Here is a 26,166-nt window from a genome sequence, read left to right as displayed (position 1 = left end):
ACATCGAAGATACCTCCGCTACAGACAGCGTCGAGGGATAGGTCACCGTCGAAGCAGAAGAGTTCGACGGCGAGCCACCTGACGTCGAAGCAGCATCGTCATGCTATGACGTCGAGGCATTCTCCGTCGACGCCTGGCCACCGGCGTTCGGCGTCGAGCCATCCTCCGTCGACGACTAGTCATGGTCGTTCGGCGTCGAGGGAGACTCTATCGACACATAGTCGATCGACGTCGAAGCAGCCCACGTCGACGCCCGATCAATGGCGTTCGCCGTCGAGGCAGCCTCCGTCGCATTCAGGCAAGCGGCATTCGGCCTCAAGGCACACCCCGTCGCCGACAGAGCACCGGCGATCGGCGTCGAAGCAGCCTCAGTCATCGTCGAGTGGACAACCTTCAACGGCGAGGTGCTCTATGCCGAAGGACATTCATCGTCACCCGAGGTCGGCATCGAGGAAACCACGGTCGACGTCGAGGGAGCGCCTACCTGCTCGGCGCTCGGCGTCGATACAGCCACCGTCGATGGATCAGCGGAGATCCAGAGAACGGAGTGTTTCGCAGCCCCTGAACATCTCTCCTGCAAGATCACAGGAGAGGTCGCCTTTGCAGCAGGTGCTGCAGGAAAAGGAGGGTGAACCATTGGACCAGCAAGTATTAAGGTCTTAGTTAGGTTCTCCAGGATCTGCATCAGCTGCGGAGGTGGGACAATCTCCACTACAGGAGCCTCCTGCCAAGAGAAGGAGAGTCACAGAAGAGAGATCTCGTTCCAGGTCTTCCTCTAGATCTATACTGAGCCTATCCTCATCCTCCTCAGCATCTCGCAGTGGCGTATCCTCGGATGGACGAAACAGTGTTTCGGATAGGGAGAGATCCAAGTCCCCTGCAAGATCGCAACAGGATCAAGCGGATCAACCTCCACGATCACGTTCACCAGTGAAGGATCCCACACACAAATCTCCTACTGTTCGTCTTTCCCCAAGGTGGTATAGACCTCTTCACCACTGGGCCAAGGACAAGGAGACAGCTGATCGGCTGAAAGCATATCGAGACCAGGCTCATCGCCGTAAGGAACGGTCACGTTCTAGGCACTCAAGTAAGAGAGGATCTCGTCGCAGAGACCGATCGCACTCTGGAACGCGCTCAAGTAGAAGATCTAGGTCCAGGAGGACCCGTAGCTCTTCAAGTTCTTCGAGGACCCGCTCTCACAGGGATTACTCTCCGACCTTGACAAACAGTCCACGCTCAAGGATATCTCCAACTGAGGATATTTTTTCATTCCAGGATATCTTGGGCAGGGGAGCCCTGAAGCTAGGAGTGCCTATGACTGCTCCACAGATCAAGACGACAGTCATATTTCAAACCCTACAGCACAGAACGACACCCAAACCTTTGTTGCCGATGGTCCCGGGTATAATGGACCAGTAGATGAAGTCTTCCTGACTCCGGCAACGGTGAAGTCCGTCCCAGCGAGGATTCTCAAGAAGTATCGTCCTCCTGATGAGGATCCTCTGTTCCTCAAATCTGATCCCCCGCCTGATTCAGTAATCATTGCGGCGGCTAGAAAATCCAATGCGGTAGCTTCCTCATCCACGGTACCTCCGGATAAGGACAGCAAGGTGCAAGATTCCTGGGGTGAAGAGTTTGTAACACCTCAGCTTCTTTCCTCAAAGTCTCCAATGCGGAAGCGCTGCTCGGCAGATATGATAGATCTCTGTGGGACTCACTTCAGAGATTTTCTGAGAAACTTCCTCAGGAGGATAGAAAGGACTTTGAGGAGGTTCTGATGGAGGGCAGTCAAGTCTCCAATCAGATTATAGGAGCGGCGGCAGATGGGGCAACGCTGGCTGCGCATGGTTATGCGCATGGAATCACAGCGAGGAGATCCTCATGGTTGCGCCTTACGGCATTAAAACCCGAGGCTCAAGCCAGGATTCTAAATCTTCCTTTTTCGGGCAAGTCTCTCTTTGGTGCGAGTGCTGATGAGGAGATGCAGCGTATGAAGACTGAGTTGGACACCCTCAAAGCCGTAGGGCTTGAAAAGAAAAAGGAATTCAGGAAGAAGTTCCGTTCGGACAACAAGGGAACTTCGAAGCAGAGGGTTCAAACCCCTCACTGGCAGAAGGGCCAGAACCAACAAGGCCAACAGAAATCGCAATACAAAGGCAAGCGCAATTCCAAAGGAAATGGGAATCAGCGCCAAGGCAACAACTTCAATAAGTCTCAGCAGAAGCAATGAGTCTTCACTTCCCCCAGCGCCGTTGTCCACTCCAGTGGGGGGAAGCATTGCACATTACAGGACAGAGTGGCAGGCCATTACAAAAGATCAATGGGTGTTGTCTACGCTGCAGAATGGGTACTGTCTTCGTTTCCACCGTCTACCTCCGCCAGTTCCTCCGATGTCAACGTCAAGCCACCAGCTACAAATGTTAAAGAAAGAAGTAGCGGCACTCCTCGAGAAATCAGCCATCGAGAGGGTTCCGATGGCTCAAAGGGGGAAAGGAGTATACTCGAGGTATTTTCTGGTCAGAAAAAAGGGCCAGAAGGCAGAATACAGACCTATTCTGGACTTGAGAACACTCAATCTACATGTACGAAAAGAAAAATTCCGCATGTTGGCGCTCCATCAAATATATCCACATCTCAGGAAGGGGGATTGGATGTGTTCGGTGGACCTTCAAGACGCATATTTTCATGTCCCGATACGACCAGATCACAGAAGATTCCTTCGGTTCCGGGTGGGGACCTCTCACTACCAGTTCAAAGTCCTTCCTTTTGGGTTGAAGTCGGCCCCCAGAGTGTTCACAAAGTGTGTCGCAGTGGTGGCGGCAGCTCTGCGCCGCAAGGGAGTCTTCGTATACCCATACTTAGACGATTGGCTGTTGAAAGGTCCAACTCCAGACAATGTAAGGAATCAATTCCAGACATGCATAGAACTTTGTCAACGTCTAGGCCTGCATGTCAACTACAAGAAGTCGGTCTCCCATCCCACTCAGAAGATTCACTTCCTAGGAGCTCTGCTAGACTCCGAGGTAGGAAAAGTGTTTCCTTCGGAGGAGAGACAGTTTTCAATAGCGCTCACGTGCCAGCAAGTTCTTCGCAACAGGACTCAGAAAGTGCGAAGATAGCCTCCCTCTTAGGGTCGATTGCTTCCTGCATATTCTTGGTACCGAACGCCAGACTTCGGATGCGTCCTCTTCAGCAGGATCTGGAGGACAAATGGGACCAGCAATCAGATCGATGGGACGATCAGATCACTTTGTCGGAGGTAGCACAAGCTTCCATTCCGTGGTGGACGAAGAAGGAGAACATGCAAGTGGGAGTTCTCTTCCATCAATTTCCTCCTACGCAAACGATCATCACAGACGCATCATTCCAAGGCTGGGGGGCGCACATGGGCCCTCTTCAGGTGCAGGGTCTGTGGTCGTCAAAAGAAAGCACCTACCACATCAACTTGCTGGAGTTGAGAGCAGTCCACCTGGCCCTCAAAGCGTTCCTTCCCTCGATTCAGACAGAGGTGGTGCTAGTACAAACGGACAACACCACCACTATGTACTATTTAAACAAGCAGGGAGGAACCCGCTCAAGGACTCTGTCACTAGAAGCTCAGGGCATCTGGCATTGGCTTCTGGCTCGCAAGTTGTCTGTTCAAGCAGTCCACCTCCCAGGAGAGCAAAACGTGAGGGCGGACGCACTAAGTCGACACTTCGAGGACAGAGAGGGCTGGGTTCTCAACAACGAAGTACTAGACAACGTTTTCCAGGCTTGGGGTCGTCCTTCCATAGATCTCTTCGCGGACGACGTAAACAGCAAATGCCCAAGCTTCGCCTCGAAGTTCTATCGACCAGGAACGAGGGGGAATGCTCTTTTGATCGATTGGTCAGGGGAATTTGTGTACGCCTTTCCACCCCTTCCTCTGATCCCGAAGGTGGTGAGCAAGCTGAATCACTCGTGCACAACAATGATCCTGATTGCCCCCGACTGGCCGAGGCAATGGTGGTACACGGACCTCCTTCACCTGTCAGTGTCTCCTCACAAGAGGCTTCCATGCAGGCCGGACCTGTTATCGAAGATGAACGAGAGGATTCATCATCCCAACCTTCCGTCACTGAACTTGGCAGCATGGCTCCTGAGGTCATTCAGTACGGCCATCTAGGACTGCCACAAGACTGCATGTCCATTCTGAGAGAAGCACGACGTCCTTCCACGAGACATTCGTACGCATGCAAGTGGAAAAGGTTCTATATGTGGTGCGTGCAGAATGGTCATAATCCGGTGAAGAGTCAGGAAGAGGCAGTTCTTCCATACTTATTGTATCTTGCTAAAGCAGGTTTGAAGTTTAACTCCATTAAGGTGCATTTAGCTGCTATAACTGCTTATAGGCGATCACCTTCACAAACCTCTTTTTTTCAGTTGCCAGCAGTAAAAGATTTCTTGCAAGGTCTGAAAAAGGTGTACCCTCCTGTAGGGCCTCCTTCTCCTCCCTGGGAGCTGAACCTAGTACTATCAAAGTTGATGGGCCCACCTTTTGAGCCCATTCATAAAGCTACTTTACAGCATATTTCCTGGAAAGCGGCTTTTTTGGTAGCGATTACGTCAGCCCGTAGGGTGAGCGAAATTCAGGCCCTGTGTACTAAAGAACCGTATACAGTCTTTCATTTGAACAGAGTGGTGCTCAGAACGCACCCTTCTTTCCTGCCGAAAGTGGTGTCAGATTTTCATGTCAATCAGTCTATCTCTTTACCCACTTTCTTTCCTAATCCCACTATTCCAGCTGAGAGGGCGTTACACTCTTTGGACCTGAAGAGGGTTTTAAAGTTCTATCTGGACAGGTCCAAGTCTATTCGACATTCTGATCAATTGTTTATTAACTATGGATCGATCAGAACTGGCCATGCAGCATCGAAACGTTCCATTTCCAGGTGGATCGTTTCGTGTATCAAACTTGCTTACCAATTGGCGCAAAAACCTCTGGGGTTTACTCCTAAGGCGCATTCCACTAGAGGTAGAGCGGCCACGGCCGCTTACCTACATGATGTGCCCATGTCTGAGATTTGTAAAGCGGCGACCTGGAGGTCTGTCCATACATTTACCAGACATTACTGTCTTGATTCTGACACTAGAGCAGATACCCAGGTGGGCCAGGCCTCACTGAGGAATCTGTTTAACAGCTGAATTATTTGGCTGTCATGACTTGGTTGGGTCGTATACTTCTCATTTACCTGCAGGTGGTTGTTGGGCTTGCTATTCTATTCAGTGCTTATGACTATTGATGAGGATCCCCTGGAAGAGAAGGATAAGTTACTTACCTGTAATCCTAGTTCTCTTCCAGGGGTATCCTCATCAAAGTCATAAGCAACCCACCCGCCTCCCCAGGTAAATGAGATTTTGTACTATTTCAATCTTGTAGTTGAGCCCTGTCTTCAGGGTTATGCAAAGAACAACTGACCTAACTATCACCCCTGAGGCATGATGGGAAGCCTGGGGTCATGGCTGCCTTAAAGGCACGGTGCCAGTTTTTGTTGAAAATGGTTTCATTTTCTATGTTATTGTTTTGCAATGCAGCCTGAGGGCTAACAATGTCTATTTACAAGCAATTTTCAGGATTTATGAGTGGTTTACTCATTAAAACACAAAGTTCAAAGGTTATTTGACCTAATGTGTTTTTTCTTTGGCTTCCTTACTAATTGCAGTGCATGTATATGTGTTTACATTGTTTTAGCCTCAGTTATGGAGCTGCATTGGTGTGAGAAAAATAATATATGTACATACATATATGTGGAGCGAGTTATATGTGTTTTTTAAATATATATTTTTATATTGTTTCCGGGGTCCCGCACATGGGCGGGAATATTCAGTGCTTATGACTTTGATGAGGATACCCCTGGAAGAGAACTAGGATTACAGGTAAGTAACTTATCCATCTACATTAACCTTCAAAACTATTCAGAACATGCATAAAACAAATCACAAACTTAAATTGATACTTTTGTTAACTACAGAAGGGTGTAAAATTCAAAATGTACATTGCCTTTCTGCCAAATCTGGCTATGATATCGCCAAAAATGGAAGTACAAAGAAACAGCAAGAAACTGGGCCTGCACAAGCGACTCACTGTGTAAAGCCTCAGTATCCGAATTTGGAGACGGTACAATAACTGTTCATGACTGGAATTAAAATCAAAAGAAAGACGGATATAGACACATACTTGGTTTTGAAAAACAAATTAGATCTGTAGATTAGTGTCAAATTAATGAAGTATACAAGGAATATACGTTTCAAAGATTATAAATCCCCCTACTTAAACACGGGTGTAGGTCATAGCTGCGTTACTTCTATTAATTGCAAAAAGCTTTTAAATAAAAGAAAGAATCCTTGACCCGCGTGAGATACTAATTAAAAATATTTGGGCGCTATAGGAAGACTCGTATACAAGAAGCCACGTCCTGCTCTTACACATATGCTTACGACCTACCTAAGGACAATCAGCTGAGTGAACTGAGTTTTTTGGGGAGGGTAGGTGCTAGATTACTAAATAAAGGCCTATACAAATCATCTTGGCCATTGTTCCACCGTTCAGTAAATTGCTTTGCACAAGGGAGTGGCTGGAGCGCCTGGTCTATAAAAGGTTTGGAAATTAACATCTTCCAAATAGAAAAGCAGTGTACTGCAATATTTTTAAGCAGAAAAACTTAAATGGCAATTAACATGAGCAGTCCTTAAATAGCTACACGTTTACACTTGAAGGGAACTAATATGTTTATCTTCGACAAAAAGTATTTTGAGTATCGACGTATATGACTCCGCAAATACCGTGTAACAGCTAGATTAAGAGTCGCCAAAATTTGGCCACAGTGATGTTTGTGTGGAAGAAAAACAACTTCTGATTAACAGAAGATTGAACCGTCCTCTTTAAAAGAGAAATTATGGTGGCTGAATTCACTAGCTGACTGATTTTCGCAAGATTCTGAATTCAAATAGCCACCAAAACCAAAACATTAGTGTATTAGAACTGCCTCTGAGAAACGAATTTCGTTCCTCACTGCAACATTCCATAGTTGTTCCAGGTTTGAATATATCTGATGCTGGAAAGAAGTCTTGCTTCAAGTGTGCGCTAACAAAATTCGGCATCCGAGCCAAAGGGTGTCTTAAGGATTTTTGCATACTCATGAATGTTATCGTTTTACGGTGAAACAGGGACGTGAACAAGAGAGGAAGCCAGATGGCGCCGGGAACAGCAGCAGCCAGCAGGAGGAGTGGGGAGGCAGAGCCTGATCGAGCAATGCGAGGAATGCCCGTTACTGTGCGCGTAACCGCACACTCTAGACCAGCAAAAGCTTGTGGTGGGATTTCCAAAGCCCACTCACTAAATGTCTCGCCAGATCAGCGCATGCGTAGGCTCAGGTGAGACCTAAAAAGGATTTGTTTTTATGCATGCTGTTATTTCAGTCGGATTTCTGACTGTCCCAATCACCTTATAAAAGGGCCCCTTGAAAGGTGGGGGCCCTGGGCAATTGCCAACTTTACTAATGCCCTAAAACAACTCTGCTGCGGTTCAATCTGCAGCTCTTTGATCAGCGAGCTCAAATCTATAAACTGCCTAAAAACAATGCCCGTCAAGCAGACTTCTAATTTTGGGAGTTTGGAAGTTGTTCTTCAAAGTAGAAGTTTTGTTTAGTAAACATTGGTAAAATAGAGTCATATTTCCAGCTAAGATGAGTGGCAAAGGTCTTTGGAGCATGCTATGATAAAAGCATCCTCAAATTGTATTTCACGGCCCTCCCATCTCCTTTCCCTTACCATTTTGGGACTGCCTTCGTTTCAAAGAGATGCAGGGATTTTGTTTTTCATTCAAAATATTGTATTACATTATTTTGCAAGAATAAATACACAAACGACATACAATAAAAAAATAAACAGAATACCCTTGTAAAACATGACCGAGCTCAAAGCATGAGCATTTTAGTACATCCTCCAATATAATAATAATTATATACAGTTGCATGAATCTACAGCATTACATGTGGTACACCCCACAACTGGCTCTCGCACCCCATATTTATTATTATTATTATTATTTCTGTTATTTGTGGATCGCAGACACTCATCCCCAGAGGGCTATCATGGCGCTAGATTGCTTCAGGCCCTAAATATTACAGCACTTGCTTTCGGAAGAGAATAGCCAGGTGTTTTGTTTTTTCCTAAACCTGGCGTGGTCCGAGGTCACATGGTGATCAGTGGGCAGTAAGTTCCAATGAGAGGCTGGCAGGTGGGTGAACCAACGACCACCCATCCTAGCCTTTTTGATGCGCTTGGCTTTAGCCAGTGCTAGATTGGATGAACACAGGGTTCGTGCAGGTCTGTAGAATTCCACTTTACTATGTACAATGGCTGGTCTAGTATCGTAGAGAGCCTTGTGGCCATGGCATAAAAGTTTAAATGTGGCTCTCTTGTGGATTGGCATCCAGTGGAGGGTGTTTAGACAGGCAGATGCCAAACTGTACCTGTCACTATTACAGATGAGTCTGGCAGCCGAGTTTTGGATAACCTGCAGTCATGTGAAGAGAAAGTCTGCCTTACACAAATAAAGGACATTGCCATTGACCAGTCTGCTCGTAATCAATGCCTTGACTACTGTCCTTCACCAGTCCACATGGGTCCAGCAGAAAAGTTTCCATAGGAGCCTAAGTAGGCCAAAGCATTTGCCACAGGTCACGTTGACCTGCTCCTGTATGGAGAGAGAGTTGTCTATCAGGAAGCCAAGGTTCTTTGCTGCTTTCTTGGGTTCTGGAACGAGGCCAGGGACGATGTCCACCAAGATGCGTCCCAGATGTGTGCACTGCAGAAGAGTACCATCTCTGTTTTATCGGCTTTGAGCTTTAAACAGTGTGCTTTTATCCAGGTTGTTACCTCTGACAGGCAACCTGTAAGATTTTGTTCTAGTCTCACTATGTTTCTCCCCCATGGAGTTTACCAGCTGGATGTCGTTGGTGTAAGAACATATCTCAAAGCCCCAGGTTCTTACGATGTTAGCCAGGGAAGAGACCGAAACATTTAAAAAGTGTCGGGCTAAGTGAAGAACCCTGTGGGACCCCGCATTTAGATATATGAGGGGTCAATCTGAATATGTCTAGCTGAACTGACTGAGTTCTTTTATTTAGGAAGGAGCCGAACCATTGTGAGACTTTTGAATGTAGGCCGGTCTCATGTAATCTTTTTATCAGTAGGCTGTGAGAGACGTTTCAAAGGCTGTGGATAGATCTAGCAAGACAAGGACAGCAGCCCTACCATGATCCAATTCTAATCTAATACTAATCAGTACGGCAAGTCAGGGGGATTCTGTGCCGTTTCTGGCTTTGAAGCCAGTCTGCGACACATCAAGCAGAATGTTGTCTTCAAGAAACAATGTCAACTCAATATTGACTAATCTTTCCAGTACTTTGGACATGCATGGGTGCAGGGATATAGGGCGATAGTTGGATTAAACGGAAACATCTATACCTCCTTTCTTGGCTAAGGGAAGAATTAGGTCAGGATAGTCAGCGTTAGTCAGGGATAGGTTAAAAATGTGGGTCAGGTAGGCACTTAATATACGGACCAGAAGAGAATAGATCAATGGGGACAAGTGTCAAGAGGAGAGCCAGACTTGACCTCTGACATGATTTCTTCCACCTGCTCAACTAAGAGACTCGCAAAGTTACCTCAGTGAGACGATGCTTTGTTTTGTGTGCCTAAATGTTCCCAGGGGCGCTCTTCTAGGAGGGGATATGTTTCAAATGTCGATTTTTTTTTCTTCTATTTTATCAATGAAAAAATTGGCCAGGTCTTCGTAGTGAATGGTCGAGGGATTGATAGCCTGAGTCAGGCTGGAGGGGTGTGACAGTTCTTTTATTATTTTAAATAATTCTTTGGAAGAGGCATTATTTTCTTCTAATCTTTTAATGAAATAGTCTTTCTTTGTTCTTTTGAGCACTTTATGGTAATTATTCAGTTCTGTTTTGTAGGCCTAGTGATTTTCGGCATGCTTTGAGCGTGCCATGTGTGCACATGAAATGTGCATTTTCTCTACCCTAAACTTAATTACGTGGAATAACGTTTATTTCTCTGGTGGACAATGTCTAGTTGAGTTGCTCAACTTCCAAGGCGCACAACAATCCAAGGTGTTAGTAATGGTGGAGGTAAATTTATCTAGGTCACTACATAGGGACACATCTTCTCCAATATCTGGAGGCCCGAAGTGATTTAAAAAAGATTCTACATTAATTTTACTCCAAGGTCATTTTAGGGTTGGAGGAAGAGTCAGTGTTTTCAGAATTTCTGGTACTGTGATGAGAAATTAATTAGAAAATGGTCTGACCAAAGTAATGGGTTACTGTTGTGTAATCTGCATCACCAAACATAGCTCTACAATGGTGGACTGCGGAACTTTAGCCTTCCAGCTGTCTCTTAACTCAAGAGTACTGTTTGGGGGCGCCTTTTATTACAGGCGCTTGGTTACCATTCCAGTATCTTCACTTGGCTGCACCCACTGATCTTAAAATATGATCAGTTTTTTAGTGACTGGGGATTTTAATCTACACTATGAAAATTCGGGAGGACACCCTATGTAAAGGTTGGAGAGTAAAATGCAAATCCTTTACCTGAAACAGTAGATCATAGTAGGCACCACCCATGATCTTGATCTGCTGCCCTCAGATTGATCTGCTATTCTCAAATGTTGAAACTATTCAATGAATGTGGCTTCAAAAATAATAAAAATTCCCCTTCCCTGTTGGCCTACTCTATTGCATTCAAGATTTTGTGTCTGATAGGTATTGCTGTAGTAATCTCCGGGAGTCGAGAGCGGAGGTACTGGTCCAAGTTTCGAAGAAGACTACTAGATCAGGGTTTGTGTCGTTAATTAAATCCCTAATCTCCATACAATGATTGGGGAGAGACGTAGCGTTGAAGTACAGCAATTTCAGGCTTAATCCTTCCGGATTCTCATCCATGACATGAGTCTCCTTGTTAGTCCAGCCTTCTAATTTAATATTAATACAAGAGACAGGGCTCTGTATATGCCCTTGTGCCTCTAACACACATTTGTTAAAAACTGGTTTGTGGTTCGTGCACCATGTTAGAATAGCTTCCTGGGAGTAAGATAGTCTGCCTGTCTTCCTAGGGTGAAACTGGCATGGGTTTTGGCGACTGGTGACAGTTGGGCACGGACAGGCACAGACAGGCTTGTCCTTGGTTTGCCGGAGGCGTGGCCGTGCATCGCCCACGTTTTTAGCCATAGCATGGGTCAACAGCTAGACCGCTGACCTGTTGGCCCAAAATGGCTGCCGGAAAACACTCTCTGGTCAGCATGGTTTGAACACACCACTGCTGACTCAAAATGATGTGCAAAATGTGAAATTGGCTCCTGAGTGTGCACGCAAATACAGTAAAATGCTCCCAAGTTAAAGCAATGCTTCAAGTTAAAGCAGGAATATGCTCCAATTGTAAAATTTCCACAAGATTTAGCACCCTAATAAAGTGCCCCCCTAATCACATTAGCAGCTGGAGGGATGTGGAAAAAGCAACAGATGCCTAGTGCCACAATATCGTAATGGTGTCCGCAACCTCTAGTATGTATGGAGCCACATGTGTGCATAGCTGCCCAGGTTTTAGATTGCTAAGTGTGACATTTTCTGAATTTCAGTGTAATTATGAGTGACATTTCAACGACTAGAAGTGACACTTTCTTGCGAACACAATCCAGCAATAAAGAGGAGGGAAACATATTAAATGTAATTAAATTAGAACAAGAAAATCGTAAAACTGCTGCAAAGAACCAGAAATGCATACTTTATTCAAAGAATGTCCCATTCAACTTGAGGCCGCTCAGCATGAATTAGTTAAAATCAGAATAAACGTCCTGCTCCACTTTCCATCCATATGCTCCAATAACTAGTGTATTTTTGATGCGCTTCAACTTCAGTTTAGTTAGTCATTCATGTACGGTACAGATGCGTCCAGCTACCAATCGCCTAACAAACACGAGCACCACCTTCAAGAAACACCCACCAGCCTCTCCTGAGCACTGGATTTAATTGCCTATCATGACTAAAGTAAAGCACAGTTAGAGCTGTTGGCTGGCCCACAGCGAAGTAAAAACGAATTGCGTCAGATTGCAGAACGCACGCTGGGCATTTTGGGCAAGGCAGCCTCAGGCCTGTGCGGCACACACTTGGTCACAGCCTGCGCAGCCGGCAGACTCCAGCCAGTGCGCAATTATGTGGAAGATCTGATGTAGTGGCATTAGTAGTTGTCAAGTGAGTGTTTAGGCCAGCACAGAGAAATCATGTTACTTTAGCTGAGCCAGCCTGAGAAAGGTGTAATGCCGTGCATGTTGTGTGTGCACGGGTGTCACTGACTGGCCGCTATGTGCAAGTCTGTGTGTGGCTGCAAGTATGGAGTGTGACGCATGTGTGTGTGGATCTTGGATGAGGTCGGAAGGCAAAGCTGGAGAGCACAGATCATTTAGGACTATATTAACAGCGAGTACTCTTCTTTTACGCACCTCTCTAACTCCAGAGCTAGGCACACACTTAGTTGAAATGAAATTGCAGCTGTTGCCCGCTCGAGAGCAGCTGCATTTCAGGCGATGCCGGCCACCTTTCTTGCCTCTCCTTGTGGTGACGGCCGCCTGAATCAGGCTCGCTCGGGCCGGCTCAACTGCACAGTTCCTGGTGCTCTGGGGCCGCAAACGAACCACTCCGGCTGCCGCAGTGAGCCGGGCAGTTCTAAGTAACTCTGCTGCCGCCCCGCTTGGGGTGGGACAAGCTGGGTCAGCTGCCCTTGATGCAGCAGGCCACGGGGTTCATTACCGTGCTGGTTGTGACCTCATGAACAGCAGCCATTTCTGAATTGAGCTGCTGCTCATGAACTCACGAAAGTGAAAGTATGGCGCTCTACCGCGCAGTGATTCAATACATTTGTTACATTGTAGCAAGCTGGCAATTCAGAGCCCAGCCCCCAAGAACTCTCCCTTGCAGCGCTGGTTGCCTGCCTGTGCCACTGACACTAGTGTTTTATAATAACAGCACTTGACAGGCACAGCCCTTATATGCGTGACTTCACATTTCAGTGCGGTGATGCGGACCACCGCACGAAATGCGTTAGCCTAACGTCTGATGCGTGGTAATTGGCAGGACTGTGTGTGGCACAGGTGCATTTTTGCAGTCCAGGAGTGTAAATCGGAATAAATATACTTAGTACCAGATTTTTGACCGAATCACAGTTATCAAGTTGGTTTAACCCTCAGTGATTCTTCTTTTCTGATTGAAATTTCTTGGAGCACTATGGACCAGGTATCGTCTCTGGCCTACACAGGGAATATCATCTATCCTATCCTACTTTTTTGGTTATTAGATTGAGAGACGTGAGGTGTTTTTTTTTTTATATATCTTTTTATTGGCATCTTAGATAACACATACATTTCGTAACTTTGCACTTAATAGCGCATCATGTAACAGTCCCGAGATAAGAGAGGCTTTTAGTGCTTGCTTATTTTTATGTGTTCTAATGTACGCATTTGTATTGTCACTGGTGTTTAGATTTTGTCTGACACAAGCAACAAAAAACATTTAAATCGTAGATGGGTGTAAACCAATTGAAAAGCCAGAGCAGTGTTTTTCATGATTTTGAATGCCTGCACACAGGGCTTGTATGTAGAATATGTCTGCACACAATTAGTGTAAAAGCCACAGTTACAACAACAATCATAGTAGCCTGGTGTGCACAGACATGCTGCTTCCTTTCTTTCAGCACAGTGAAGCCTGTGCATCTGGTGCTGGCTCAGGGCAGACACAACAAAAGCTGGGATAAGAAAAGCGTGTGCCGTGCACAGTAATTAGTAGTAATGCCACCGTTAATTCAGTCAAGCACGCCACCACATCAGTGCACTTGTAAGAGGCGACGTCTGTTTAGAAAACAATTACTGAATGATTTAAGCAGCAGGACAACGTGTAACTGCTCACTTTAAAAACATCCCCAGATTGTAATTGAAATTTTCAGGGACGGGAGCAGGTGTGCCTCTTAAGATGTTGTGTTTTGGGGACTGAGTAAATGTAAAGATGTACCTCCAGCCGAAAATGAATGTACTTTGATCTTGCCCAGGTAAAGTTTTTTCATGCAGGAAGAGTGTGTAGGAAATCTGGTAGTTCGTGTTCTGTCAGCCTGCTGATGGGTCTCTGCAGTCAGTTAGACTATAAGCAGGGCAACTGGAATTATGCGATTTTGCATTATTATATATTTGCCGCATTTGCCACGTAATCCATCACTTGCTGCATAACCTGCATATTTTAACAACAAACAAAATGTGTTTCTAGCTCAAACGGATCAAAAGTGACAAAACATATGGCAATTCTGGGTCCTGCGCTCTGGAATGCTTTTTGCAAAGTTTGACTGGTCATCTTTAAGTTGCTTATTGCTGTATTTGGGTGTTAAATTGTTACTAAGAAGGTGACTGGGGGTGAGTGTTTGATTTGCTCAAACGCTCCGTCCATCATCCCCTTTTGTTTCGCTTTGTTCGCCCTTAGTGTGGCAGGGTATGCTCAGACGTGAGTCCCTTGCTCACTTGGCCACTGGATTCAAGATAGCCTGGCTGATGAGGATTATGAATCCGAAACCGGTCCCAGGATGCTTGTTTCCGGTCCATGGAAGACATGGCTTGGTAGTTCGGGCTGTACTGTTCCCATGAGGCACAGGGTCAGACTGATTTGCATATAGCCATGTCTGAAATGGGGTGGCTGAGTGGGCTAAAGAATGGTGGTGGATTAAACCCAGATCAGTTGACTGGGGGTGAGTGTTTGATTTGCTCAAACGCTCCGTCCATCATCCCCTTTTGTTTCAAACTGTATTCCCAGACACTTTTGCCAGGTGTAAAAATGACAGAATAGTGAAGTAATACTATCACAAAATGTGCTGCATTATGCCACATATTTGCCTTTTCGTTGCCGCGAGATTTGTTCAACCCTGCCACATAATTTGGTCCTCCCCTGCCCCATAATTCCAATGGCCCTGACTATAAGGAAGAACTCATAACTGCCCGATGGTAAATATGCATCCTCTTGATTGTGGAGCGAGTGGTAAATCCTCTGCTGACCGATTCTTTGCCGATGAACTTTCCACCTGCAGACTTATCTCAGAGATAGGGCTAGCATGGCAGGGATAATTCTGCGTACTTGAGAATCTGTGGAGGATTTACCAGGTCCTCCACAATTATGTGGCTTTACAGTCACCACTGCACTCTAAATAAGCACCTAGTCACGTGGCTTTTCCAATGGCCTGCACCACGTCGGGGATTTTGGTTATTAAATAAACACCTATTTTCTGCTGCCAGGTTTTGGTTGTTTCTTTCTGTGCCTCCGTTTTAATGGCTTCTATAACTGTGGCTGCCCATCTGACTCCTGTTTCTGTGTTTCAGCAAGGTGGCACCTTCGGTAGCATTTCTGAAGAGGACCCTGCATGTGAAGTGTACCGAGTCTGGAGCAAGAGTGGGTGAAACGTCAGGATAAATTTGGTGGCCACCGATCCCACAAACGTTTGTAAACTTTCAAGAAGAAGGAGACGGCTTAAAGGTATGGTTTTTTACAGGCTGCGCAGTTGTGCATCTAGCATTGCCTTCAGAACTCTTCTCTTATCTACAGTGCTTGCAATGGTTGGACCTAAAAAGGGGCCTTTAAAATGTAGTGCAGCATCTTTAACTGTTCTCATACATGATATAACGTGATCTGTACTTATTCGTAGAGTGCCTTTCGTTTTCTTTTCCATATGTTAAACATCCAGTAATGCTCACTGTACATACCCCAGTTAGTTTGCACTTTACAGAACTGAGTGCCAGTTGCTGGATGGACCACTGTAGCTTCTGCTCGGAATCCAGACCTCTTCCATAGCAAGGTCAAGACACTACAGCTCTGCCTGAGGAGGAGATCCTTCTGACTCCAAAACAAGCACCACACCCGAAACACTATAGAACAGAAATGTAATTTTCTATCATGCCTCTCTACAGTACTTTGTGCCATATATTGTTAATGGTGGCGTTTGACTTCTCTTTCTTGCAGTTGACAACAGTAAGCTAGTTTATTTTTTTTACTTTATTCAAGATTTTTCTAAAACATTACAGCAATGCAAGCAACATGTATACAATAAAATATCTTCTATACACACATTGGAGTAATACAATAACATAATGTCAATGTAAGTGGCTTATCTATCATACAATCAACAGCCTCCACGCTCTGTGCCCAAGACCTGTGTTGTGTCTAGCGGATCCCAGCGACATCTTCTTAATTTCCCAACATTTTATAACTTCTATATATTAACTCGCCAATCCTACCACCCCACATACATATCAGTCAACTAGATGCCAGTGTGAGCGTTATTCAACAGACACCCACTCTATCTTGTTCTGCATGAGTGATATCTTCTGCAGCTTTTTTCAGTAAGTACGCTTGATATGGCCCTCATATATCTTTAGGTTGACACTTAACAGGCATTAATGCATTATAATTCTCTGATTGTGTAGAACAGTGAGCCAGCTCTTTGTGCCATTCTGCCAGTTTAGATAAGGGACCACAAATCCATCATCTCATTGCAATCCTTCTCTTTACGAGTAATAGGCTGATGGAGGCCAGTCTGCGCACAGCTTTAGGTATGTTCTTATCAAACTCCAAGAGAGCACACAACGTTGTCTCTGGTAATGCCAGTTCCAGCATTTCCTCCAACGCGGCAAACACCTCACCACAAAATGCACGGATCCCAGGGCATTCCCAGGCCAGGTGTGTAAAATGATGTGTGTTAAAATGATCATTTATAGCTGTACATCTCATGCACCTATCGTCAGCCCTCAGCCCGTATTTATATAGGCGTGTCGGGGTGTAATAAATTCAGTGGAGGTACTTAAAATGAATTCATCTGTGCCGCCCGTTCTGCGAAAGTGACTTAATGTAGTAGTCATGCCATGCTCTTTTGATTCCTTTGTTAGGCGCCTTGACACCTTCGGGTTTTAGTTTGCGCGGTACAAGATGCACAAATAAATAAATAAATAATGTTATTAAAGCAGTGTGTCCACTGTGCCTCCGTGATTTCAATGTCTAGCTCTTCTTCCCATTCTAATTGAAATTTCTTCTTTATTTGGGTTGTCTGCTCCTTTAGGAGTGTATAAAGTATTGTGATACCATGCTGCGGGGACTGTGCTTGTAACAGAAAAGTGAAGGATTTAATTTCTAGCGGCTTAGTCATGTCGGCGCCTAATATCGCACGCAGTGCCAGACGCACTCTATAGTACTGGTAATTGGTTAGTGTAGTCATCCTTAGAGCCCGAAAAAACGCTTGTTCCCAAGTTTTCACTACTCCGTACAGAAATCGGTCCCCCATGTGTACTATTTGTAAATTATGTAGAGTTTGTAATGTAGCGCGGTCGTCACTGAGTGAGAACCAATCGGACCACACTATAGGTAGTTTGGGAGAATATATGGTGTTCAGATGTTGAGTAACTGCCATTCTGGGAAAGTTGAGACCCTGTCACCCTACCAGGTCTATTATGCAGGGTTTTCCCAGAGAGCCGCCGGTCAATAATTCGTTATATTCATCAATTTGTGCTCTTATTTGTGCGAGTATCTGAGGATCTTCACCTTCCTGGAGCCTACGTCACAGAAACCCTCTGCGATACTGGCTATGGCGCATGCAGCGGGAGATGGGCGTCTAGGAGCGCCTTTCGACCTATCTAACTCGGGTTCTGTATACAATTGAAGTCATCCCCCCCCCCCCGCCCCAGAGTATTGGCATATGGTAATGTCTCATTATCTTGTCTTGTAATGCATGATAAAATTAGAGTCATCATGATTCTGCCCATAAACCCCCACCAGTAATGCACTAAAGCTACCTTTACAGCATCTGGCCAACACATACCTGCCCCCTGTATCTCTACTTCTTGTATCTCTAGGCCTGAGTTTCTGTGCACCCAAATGAGTGCCCCTCTAGCATGGGAAGTGAACCCGGATGATATATACACGCCTTTCATTCTTATAGGGTCAATAGCCCAGATCTTGGGGTAAGGTGTGTTTCTTGAAGTATAGCAACATCAGTGTTGTGTCTATGCAAATAGGCCACCACTTTGCGAATTTTTCTCTGATTGTTAAGACCCCTCACATTCCATGACATAAACCTAATATGGGTTTTAGCGTTAGAGGACTGAATCATGAATATATTTTACGTGTGCGTACTGATATATCGTGTGAGATATATGTTACCATGTAGCTTGAGGTGCACTGTTTCTGTAGATACATTAATCGGTGCATGCTAACTGCTGAATTAAAATAACTCCCTCCCCCCCTCTCCCCACACCATATCCAAACAATAAGACATAACTAACCTTCTTCCCTTTATGAAACAGCTCATGCTAACTGCTGAACTAAAATAACCCCCCCACACCATATCCAAACAATAAGACATGGCACCTTTACAACACCATAACTAACCTCCCTCCCTTAATGAAACAGCACAACAACAATAAGGTAGTTAAGGTTCAACTGTTCATCATTGTTGCCACGATTCTTTGTAGTGGTATTACAAATCAGAAGCCACGTTATGCATAATGCCTCGGGCACCAACAGGTGTTAAGGCCAACTTTTTGTGCCCCCAGGACACTTTAGAATTACTACAGTGGCCGCAGGCACTTGCTAGGCCTCTTCTGTAAGATGAGTTGTGCCCGCACAAAATGTGCACTGGTGTGATCTCAGGTGGGCTTCTCCCCATTTAAATGCAGTCATGTCCCTCCTGCAAGTAAGGAAACACTTAGGCTTTGCGCCCGCACCATATTACAGGCACGGGTGCAGAGGCAAGGATGCCGTCTGCAGAATCACTGACTGTGTGCCACAAGGAGGTTTTCCGCAGTGTGTCCATCGAGGGAGCCCCTTGAGGGTGGAATATGAGGCACCATGGATCCTCCAGGCATCACCTCCATGCAGGTGCAGGTGCTCACTGCACCTGCCTCTGGGTATCATTTTCCCCTTTAAACGTTAGCCCAGGTCTCTGCCAGCACTGAAAGTGGGACCCTTGGCTTCAAAGAGCTAGTCCTCCTTTCACTAATAATCAATTTTACAGTCCAGCCGTGTGTTTGTGCCAGCACTGTGAACAGCACTTTGACTGTAATAGGGCACACTGTGCCAGTCTGCTCCCAGTGCACCTAGTTAAGGGCAGAGTGCGACATTGTGCCATATATGTAATATAGCCACAGGTCTTTTCAGTTGATACATATTACATCATCGCATTAGTTAGGGGCTAGTCAGCTTAGAGCAGACTCATCTACCAGAACTGGTATGTCTCTTTGGATTCACTGCCATTGCTCCTCAGAAGTATATAGGACACATTGAGCAGAGAAAACAGGCCACGAGGTTAAACAAGAGTAGCAGCGCCCACTTTTTCACGCAAAAGTAGCACCTGGTCCCTTCACATTTTTGTGTTTGGGTCCTTTCCACTTGACGCTAAATTAATGATTCCTAGAGCTTTACAGAAAAGGTTGAGGGTGGCCAAGGAAGAAGAGTCCCGCACAGAGACAGGCACCCCTTGTTAAAACGCACAGCATATGCTCTGTGACTTGCAGCTTGATCATATAAAAAACCACTGGTGGTACAGACAGGTTTGGAAACAGTGGTAATGCTGGTGAAAGACTCAGGTGTAGAAATAGCCCTGAAGTCACTGGATCAAAACAAAAGCCATCGGTCCCAAGATTTCCTTGGGGCACCTCTGCCCTTCATGATCCTTCATGAGACATTGACTCCACACAGTCACGTAGGCAGGAATAACGCTGCCAATTTACATATCTGTTGTACTCATTGTTATCAAGATAGGAGCTCTAAATGTCCATTGAACAGATGATCTAGCTGAAATTAAACACTCAAATCATAAACATTTCGGTCAAAGTATTATATCTTTCCTTCACAGTGTCTGTTTGTATCAAGCTCTTAATCTGATAAATGCATCTTTTTCCGGAGCCAGTCATCTCTAGAAAAATAGACTTACCTGACTCCTAATGTACTGCTCATTTGAATGGGTCCATAATTGTTGGCTTAATGATTCCTGCAAGAGGACCCGTTGTATGTCCACCTTTATTTATTTCTGAGCGGTTTTATATAGAGTTCACCAGAGCCACAGGCGCAACAAGAGGATTTACAAGTTGATTTTGGATCCATACTTAAAACAATATCAAGAAAAACAAATACATCTTCGAATCTAACTCTCAAGGTGGAATTGTGTCTGGCCAAAGTAAAGAAAAAAAGAAACAGAAACATTCCAAACTAATGAAACTTTTGATGTAAACTCATATGCAGGACTGTAAGAACAGGAAGATGTTCGTTCACAAGCACCAAACAACATAATCAGATACGAACCTTGTTATAGGAGGTCACCGAGTCCAACAAGGAGGGACTTGACGGATGCTGCATTTCACTACAGTGTTCTTGAAGATAAAATTGAGTTCTTCTGGTGTAATGGCCACTCACAGCAGCTGGATAATGTCCTACTAGCCAATCATGTTGAGCTGCTGGATGCATGTGCCCTCAGTTTGCTATGTTCCCATACCTACTGATGTGCAGTCCTCATTCAGTCCCTCTCTCATGTCTTGGACTCCAATGGAAAAAAGTCTTGTACTCACTCATTTTTGTGTGCCTCCTTTTGTATATTTGTTATTCCCCATATCTTTATTTTTACTGTGTACCTATATATTAAATCATCACGTTCTGTGCAAAAGCCATGGCAGCCGAATGTAGTAATGCAAACATGTAAATGACCCCAATAGCTTCTGCTCATGTGTTCTAGGAGACAGTGACCTAGGCTTACATGGGCAACTACTTACATATTTTACATGAGCCAGCCAGGAAGACGCTAACAAATTTTATGTTGTCGGTGGGCTATTGGAGTGGTCCACAAAACATCCCCAGTCACTTCTTATCCGATAGTAGACAGGACTGTGGTGGCTGATAAAGCTCACATGCTGAACTGCACATCAAAGAAGCGGGATGCACACAAAGCTTTTGTTCTGTAGTTACTTATTAACTTTATAGATGTGCCTCTGACCTGGGCTACACAGATCATAAGCATTCTTATTGGGCAGGTATAGTAAGATATTTTCTTATTTAAGGAGATAGGATCAGTGTTCAACAGTTCTTCTCTCAATCACCAGGTATTAAAAGCTCTGCAGATGTTTCTCTTCATGGGATTGACCTTTCATTTCATCACCTCCCTAAAGTCCTACAAATGTATTTAACGTATTACTGGTGTTTACAGTTTCAAACAAAAAAGAGGGTGGGAGCACACTGTCTTAACTCCCAGCCCTCAATTCACCCAATGCATCATGGTAAATTCATCTAATGATAGCACTCACTTCAGTGACAGTCTTTAGTTTTTCACCCTTGTGGGTGCAAGCAGTACTGTGTATCTCTATACACGTGTTTCCGGATAGTTGTCCAACTTCAGTAGAGAGCAACACTTTCTTTTGGGGGTTCTGGAAATGCTGCCCGAAGTCTTCTCAGGTCTCTGTGCCACTTACTGGGAGCAGGTGCATCAGCCGGAGATCGTAAGCTCATCTCCCAGTGAGTGGTGCAGAGAACTGAGAAGACTTTGGACAGCATTTCCAGCACCGCCAGAACGACTTGTTGCTCTCTACTGATGAAGAAATGAATCCAGAAACACGTGCCTAGAGTTACCCAGCACCAGCTGCACCAACACAGCTGAAAAATTAAAGACTACTACTGAAGTGTTATTGTGCACTACATTAAAAAAACTATTTTGAGAGTTCGTGAACACGTATTACACAACGAAATACAATTCATTCAAGATGCAAAATGCAGAATACAGGATCCAACATACATAAATAACGACCGCGGGTGCATCAGTAGCTGCCAATAAAATATAAAGAAAAAAGGAAAGAAGAAAGAGAGAAGAGAGAGGCGAAACTCTAGTTACTTAGAAGGTAACCATTCTTGATTTTCGTATCCCCACACTCATAGTTCTAGATACGGAAGAGCTATAAAAAGTATTGGCCCAGAGGAGGTTTAGCATGCAGTACAAAAAGCTTAAGGCTAAACAGTTGACATCACACTCGCCTGACCCCTCATCCTTGCCGCCCTCCAAGCAGCCACTGGTGCCCAGAGCCGTAGCCCCATCTCTCTTGTTTTTAAGCCCTTAAGTTCATATAAGGCTCCCTCAATGTTATGAATACCGAGGAGCCTACATAGCCACATTTGAAATGTTGGGGCCTCTATATCTTTCCAGGCGGCTGAAATTAATATTCGAAGTACCGCTACTGCTATAAAGACTAAAGCTTCCTCCTCGATCCTTAGATTTAATTTAATATCACAGCCGATAATCAGTAATGTTGGTGATAGATTTATTTTAACATCTAGCAGCCCCTCTAGAAAGGCCACGATCTCGTTTTTGATTAGCTCCAGTTTCTCGCACCCATAAAACATACGTACGATATCCGCTGGTCCTTTACCACATCTAGGGCAATCACTATCCCCCCTCTTCCCCCAATCAAACAATTTAGAGGGCGTGTAATATAAATTAAATAAGGTTTTGAAGTGCTGGGCTCTAAGATTGGAGGAGCGCAGAAATCTTTTATCAAATGAAAGGGCTCTATCCAGGTCAGTCTCTGGGTCCCCCAATTTCATAGCCCAGACTGCCTCAGTCTTAACCATATCATCTGGGGACCCTTCCATAAATATTTTGTAAAGTCCCTTAATTCTACGCCCCCCTCCCTTCAGATAGTCCAAAAGTGCACTCCTTTTTTCCAAAATTATACGGGGTCTTACTGATCTAATTGTATTAACCACCTGAAGATATTTATATTCTTGCCCTTCCTGTAATGAGTATCGCATCCTTAAATCCTCCAGTGTCCTACAAACATCCTTCACCATTATTTGCCCAAGTGTAACAATGCCTTGATGCTCCCAATGTCTCCAGAATCCATCCTTAACACAAATTTAGAAATAGTCCAGAATTCCAGAGAGGAGTATGGTGGTTATACCTGGAAACTCCTATTACTTTCTGCACTGATGCCCATACCCCCACTATGCCTTGGAGCAGTTTATATCGTGTTTTCTTGTAGTACCTTTTTTCAGTTCTCCTCAGGAGTACCCCAAATGCTTCATTCCCCAATGTCAGCTGAAATATGGATGGGATATCATCTTGACCCATGCCCTGTCCCCCCCCCCCCGATCAAAGAGTATTGCCATTTCTGTAAGGAGACAGGACCAGTGATAATTCTTGATATTTGGCATTCCTAACCCTCCCCTTTCCTGAGGCAGAGACATGAACTTATTTGATCTTCTGATCTTGCCGTTTGCCATAGGAATTTCATAAAAATGTCTTCGATTTTCTTTATTAGTTTGTCTTCTATTTTGAATGGGATGGATCTGAATTTATACAAAATCTTGGGGAACATGGTCATTTTAATGGCATTGGCCCTACCTATTAACAATAAATGTAGTGTATCCATCCTTTTTAGATCCTGTTCCATTGATTTCAGGAGCGGTGTAAAATTATCTCTGATTATATTCCCTGGTTGTGAATCAAGTGTTATACCGAGGTACACCACCGAATTAACATACCTAGCATCCAGTTTAGTTATATTCTTGGAGCACAGAACTTGGGTCTTAGCCTCATTTAGTCGATATCCTGAATGTTTCCCAAACATACTTGTGATAGTCACTATTTCCCTCATAGCAGACTCCGGATCGATCGTAATGACGGCTAGGTCATCGGCATATGCGAGCAGTTTTGTTTGGAAGCCTTTTGTGACTACAGGTTTTATCACCGTATTGGTCATTATTTGAGTTATTAATGGGACAATATACAACGCAAATAGGATAGGGGAGCAAGGGCATCCCTGCCGAGTCCCCCTCGTTATGCTAATTTTTTCTGAGCTCCCCCCATCAACTGAATCCTAGCTGTAGGAGTGGAATACATTGCCTGGATAGCCTGTCGAAACCTTGGACCGAACCCCCTCTCCTCCAGCACCTTCCACATAAATGACCACCTTACCCGGTCAAAGGCCTTTTCTGCATCGAGGAGGATCATCGCGGCCCCCTCCCCCCCGGCAGCACAGATATCAAACACGGTAAGCGCTCTCCTGATGTGATCCGTCGTACCTCTCCCCGGGATGAACCCGTGCTGCCAGGGCGAAACTAGGGCCCCGATGATCCTCCCAATGCGGGTGGCCAAGATCTTAGCATACAGCTTGTTGTCAGCGTTTACTAGGGAAATAGGCCTATAGGAGCCTGGATTTTCTTTAGGTTTACCTTTTTTGTGAAACACCACGATGTTGGTGCTCATCCATGACTCCGGTATTTTGCCAGTATTCATAATCCCATTAAACAGATCTAAAAGGAGTGGGGATATTTCCTCCCGTAAGCACTTATATATTTCAAGTGGTAGCCCATCCGGGCCCACCGCCTTTCCTAGAGCCAAACTTTGTAGAGCCCCTATTACCTCATCCATTGTGATGACCTGCTCGAGAACATCCCTCTCTCCCTGGCCCACTCTTACACCCATACTTCCCCAGCTTGTAATTGAGGCATCTGTCACCACCTCCTCCTGGTATAGAGTACCTTCTAAAGACCTCCAAAATCTTGGATGGCTCCTCATATACTCTCCCCTGTTCTTCTATTTGCGTAATTACATTTTTTGACGTAACCTGTCTAATACGCAGAGCTAGTGCCCTCCCTGCCTGTTCCCCTGTTTCGTATAGTCTGGTTCTCTGTGTATGATATTCTGCCGCTGATTTTTTGGCCAGTTGGTCCTGTATTCCCGCTTTAATAGTGTTGATCCTCTCAAGGCTTTCCAATCCTTGCCGCCCCTGACATATATCTCTTCGGTGTTGCCCTTCTGCCTCAGTCAATTTATTCAGTAACTGCTCCCTTTCCAGATTAATCCTTTTCCACAGCCTGTTAGTATAGCTGATGGTCTCCCCCCTCAACCCTGCCTTATAACTGTCCCAAACTACATTCCGAGAGGCACTGTATCTATTGGCATCGAAAAAGACCTGTGACCAGTTTTTAATGTGTTCTATATAGACACTGTCGGTTAGTAATTTTCTATCAAAAGTCCAGGGTCTAGGTCCTTTCGTAGGTCGATTGACATCCATTGTCATTACCAGAGGGTTGTGATCGGACATTATCATTGGGAGTTTGGAGATTTTAACCTTGTTCAATTCAGTAGCTGATACGAAAAAGTAGTCTAATTTAGAGTATTTGTTAAAGGGGTGTGAAAAATAGGTGAACCCATTATCCCCTGCTTCTTTATTACCCCAGACATCTCTCAACCCATGTGACTGCAGCAGCGAGGATGTAGCTCTGTATACCCGGGGCTTGCGTCCAGTGTATGGGGTACCATTAGCGAAGTCGGCAGATATATTGAAATCCCCGCAGACTACTATTGGGGCTGGCCAATCTATCAATTCCTTCTCTATAAGATCGAAGGTCTCAGGATCATCCGTATTGGTTCCATATATTGAACAGACAGTAAATCCCAGATTCATTTCACATACAGCCCACCTGCCGAGGGCGTCTGCCTTACAGCGCTTAACACCTCCCAGGCCCGACTTCCCAATGATAGCTACCCCCCTTGTAGTAGACGTTTGAGAAGAGCATGACAGAATCTCAAACCCTTTTAACTTAAGCCAATGCTTTTTCTTCCATGGCAGGTGAGTCTCTTGTACCCCAAGAATGTCTATGCCTGTTGTTTTAAGGTATTCCTCAAATCTACCCCTCTTCTTCCAGTCATTCAACCCACTGATATTTATAGAGCCAATCTTAAGCTTAGGCATACTCCTGGACCAAACAACGCCAACTTCTCAAACGACAGAAAAACATATTAGATACATAATTACAAAACATCTTTTTTCGCAAGTTTACAATTGTATTTGTGTGTGAATTAGTGACACGTACTCTCTTTTCTTTTGAATTTGCTCCCCCCCGTCCCAACCCTCCCCTCTCCCACTCCCCCCTTTCAGCCCCTATCCCCCCCACCACCCTAGCCCCTCGACCACTCACCCTCCTATGTGAGGTGCTCAGACTAGGTCTGTGCGTGTGATGGGTGCAGCGTCGCAGCAAGGACTCAATATATACTGCTTGATGGCCGTAATGG

The 26,166-nt window shown here is 45.0% G+C and overlaps 1 protein-coding gene across 3 annotated transcripts in view; it reads left to right on the top strand.

Annotated features, from left to right (window-relative positions):
* MAPRE2 (microtubule associated protein RP/EB family member 2) overlaps positions 1-26,166 on the top strand; it is a 1,024,543-nt gene that overhangs the window by 486,673 nt on the left and 511,704 nt on the right. For 2 of the 3 annotated variants that reach the window (XM_078687330.1, XM_078687331.1), the window contains one exon: positions 15,446-15,599. The gene's annotated coding sequence lies outside the window, so the exon portion shown is untranslated. The remainder of the gene's footprint in view (positions 1-15,445; positions 15,600-26,166) is intronic. The other variant, XM_078687332.1, reaches the window with a different exon arrangement.

The sequence above is a fragment of the Lissotriton helveticus genome, chromosome 4_1, assembly GCF_964261635.1.
Source record: "Lissotriton helveticus chromosome 4_1, aLisHel1.1, whole genome shotgun sequence".
Classification (NCBI taxonomy): domain Eukaryota; kingdom Metazoa; phylum Chordata; class Amphibia; order Caudata; family Salamandridae; genus Lissotriton; species Lissotriton helveticus.
The sequence above is the reverse complement of the archived record's forward strand: the minus strand, read 5'-3'. Positions and strand labels throughout refer to the sequence as shown.